The 3,007-nt window shown below is 35.5% G+C and overlaps 1 long non-coding RNA gene across 1 annotated transcript; it reads right to left on the minus strand.

The window, feature by feature from the left end:
* Window positions 1-1,216: 1,216 nt before the first annotated feature.
* On the minus strand, window positions 1,217-2,769 carry LOC130960364 (uncharacterized). The gene is made up of 2 exons (XR_009079077.1): window positions 2,592-2,769; window positions 1,217-2,129 (listed from the first exon to the last, which is right to left on the minus strand). It is a non-coding gene; the product is annotated as an uncharacterized LOC130960364 (long non-coding RNA).
* Between the last annotated feature and the right edge of the window lie 238 nt (window positions 2,770-3,007).

A 3,007-nucleotide genomic window follows, 5' to 3' on the forward strand; every position in this document is an offset into this window, starting at 1 on the left:
AATAGTTCAGAGTTTAAAAGGATATGGACAATAATTTGAATGAGCATTCAAGAGAGACAAAATCTAATGTACAAATTTTGTTCCAATATCTTCATTTGTAATAATTGAAATATGATGCCAAATGTTCTTATTTATCAATATATAAAAAAAATTTCATATTGCATAATATCATTAACAAATCAATGTGAATTGGGTAGTAATGACAAAATCTACATAAAAAATTTTTCATACTAATGACAAAGAAAAGAAAAAATACCCAAATGTTATGATATTGTGTAAGCAGTAAATTGGGTTCATTAAAAAAAAATTTGGAAAGACCTTAAGCTAGCTAAATTTAAATCAGTCCCAATTCCTCAAAACTAATAACAACTAAAGAGAACAATAGAGAGGAAGGTCTTAATAAAGGGTTTCAAACAAACCTTGAGATGGTTATCAGACCGATTGAACTCATACCAACTTTGAAGAAATTCTCGAAGACAACAAGAATAGTAATTCAGAAATCAAATCCTGGTTTGAACTTAGAAATTGAAACAATTAGTCTCCTAAAATACTTTATGGTTTGCAAAATAATATTTTGATACTCTAACTTAAAAAGATATTTTTCGTACTACTCTGGTATGGGTAGTGTTCTTCTATAATAAAAAAAAAAAGAAAAAAACGAAGATGGAGCTAATGATTGAAGATTACCTGAAGTTCTTAGAGAGCTAGTAGTAAAAGGTCTTTGAGTATAAGAAAGTTACCACTATAAATGGGTGTTGGAAGGACGCTAGGTTGAAGAAGAAGAAATTTTTCAGTGTCAATTTTTTCAATTAGTAAAGTGTCATTTTCTTTTTCTTACGGGGTTTTGTCTTTCCAATATACCCTTTATGCTGTAATCCATGTTGGGGTTCTGGTTTTTTTTGTTTAGTCAATAAAAAATCAAGGTTCTGAAAATCGGACCAGTCATAAAACCGTTCTAGTCACTGGTTCACTAGTTTATTGGTTCAAACGGTTTAACCGATGGTCCAACCAAAAAAACTGTTTTAAAATAAAATAATAAATAAATTATAAAAGACCAAAGATGAGGATATTCCAAAAACTCCTATTAGATGCAATAGGATTCAACATTATCACATTCTCACACACAAATACAAACACAAATACAAAGCCTTGCATCAAAGAACAACCACAACAAGTGATTTGAAAAGAAAATGTAAACACCGAACAATCACAAGCATATACAACATGTGAATATTATTATAGCAAACATAATAACAAAATAGCTCTTCTAATGCGTCTCCTAAAATATCCCAAATAAAAAAGGTACATGATCTGATCCACTTGATTCAGAAAGTTACATCTATTAGAAAAATTAAGAATCAACTAAAAGAAAAAGAAGAGGAAGGCCTGGTTGATTCGATTCAATTCGCTGAGAGAGTTGGGATTTTGATTTAGAAATCATGCCGATGGTGGATTCATTTTCAGAGGACATGATACTTCCTCCCAATATAAGCTCACTCACTGCCCATAAGCACATTGAAGTGTCTCAAGAAGCTAAACTACAGAGGTTCCAATATCTGAATGCTCTTCATACACTTGAAATTCATTGCTGTGACGTCCTTTATTCCTTGCCTGATGAAGAACTTCCTTCCTCCCTTAATCAACTTTGTGTCCAAGAATGCCCTTTGCTGACTCCAAGACTTTTAAACCAAATAGTGGGGAGGAATGGTACAAGGTGGCTCAAATTCCACACATACAAATTGATCACCAAATACTCTATTTAGGGAACCAGTGCCAAAGCTAGGCACTCAGGTTAGAGGACTAAAAACACTATGTACAGGCAACATGTTATGCATTCTGATGAGGACAAAAGGGATGAGTAGGAGAGATTTTGTAACAAAATCTGAGCATAATTAAGTCACAAAATTACATAACACAACAACAATTCGTTCAATATTGCAGTTGTTTTTTCTGGGCATGTTTGTGTGCAAGTGTTTCAAGTAATTGGTTTTTTTTTTCTATGTAATCTAAAACACAAAACACAAAACACAAAACACACAACCCTGAGCTGAATAATCAAACTATCATCTACAAATTTTACAAAAACACAAAGCAGCAGCAGCACAGCAGAGCCAGAACCCAAATTCTGCCTACAGTATTCAACAATATTGCAAAACAGAGTAGGTTTTCAGCATTAACAAAACAACAAAACACTAAAACAGAGTAACAGTTACATAACAGAGTAAGTTTCCAGCATATTAGGTGTTATGGACTAAAACAGAGTTACAGTTACAAAAACAGCAAAACACTAAAACAAATTTCCAGCATTAGCAATCCATACATACATACAAAAACAGCAAAACACTAAAACAGAGTAACAGTTTCCACTTTCCAACATTAGCAACCAATCCATACATACAAATTTTGGAATTTCCACAGCAATCAGAACCATACATACAAAGAAGACCGAAAAACGAGAACGAAGGCGGAAGGCCGAAGAAGAAGAATTGAAGAACCAAACTTCAAGCCAAGATCACCCTAGAAGAATTGAAGAAATATGGAACAAAAATTGAATAAGAAGTTAAGAGAAGATGAAGACGAGGAGCACTCACCTGGGTTCGAGGAAGAAGCGGGAAAGAGGAAGAAACGGCAGTGCTGAGGACGGCGGCAGCGCTGACGACCTCAGAACGGCGGCGACGATGAGGGCTAGGGTTCGGGGTTCCTTTGCTTCAGTTCAGAGGGCTAGGGTTCCTTCGCTTCAGAATTCAGATGAATGAATGGCCGAATGGGGGAAAGGAAGGGGGGATGGGTTCTGGTCTCTGGATCGGGTTTTTTTAAAAAAAAAAAAAAGTTTAAAAACGGCGTGTTTTGGGAGAATCAGCCGGTTACCGGTCTGATCCAACCGGCCAGTTTTTAGCCGATTCGACAGTTTTTTGTCGGTTTTCTCCCGAGTAGTTATAGGAGGAGGACCGAACTGCTTGCATTGTCGGTTTTCAGTTGAACCAGTTCGACCGGCCAGTCCAATTCA

This window comes from Arachis stenosperma, chromosome 2 (assembly GCF_014773155.1).
Source record: "Arachis stenosperma cultivar V10309 chromosome 2, arast.V10309.gnm1.PFL2, whole genome shotgun sequence".
Lineage (NCBI taxonomy): Eukaryota > Viridiplantae > Streptophyta > Magnoliopsida > Fabales > Fabaceae > Arachis > Arachis stenosperma.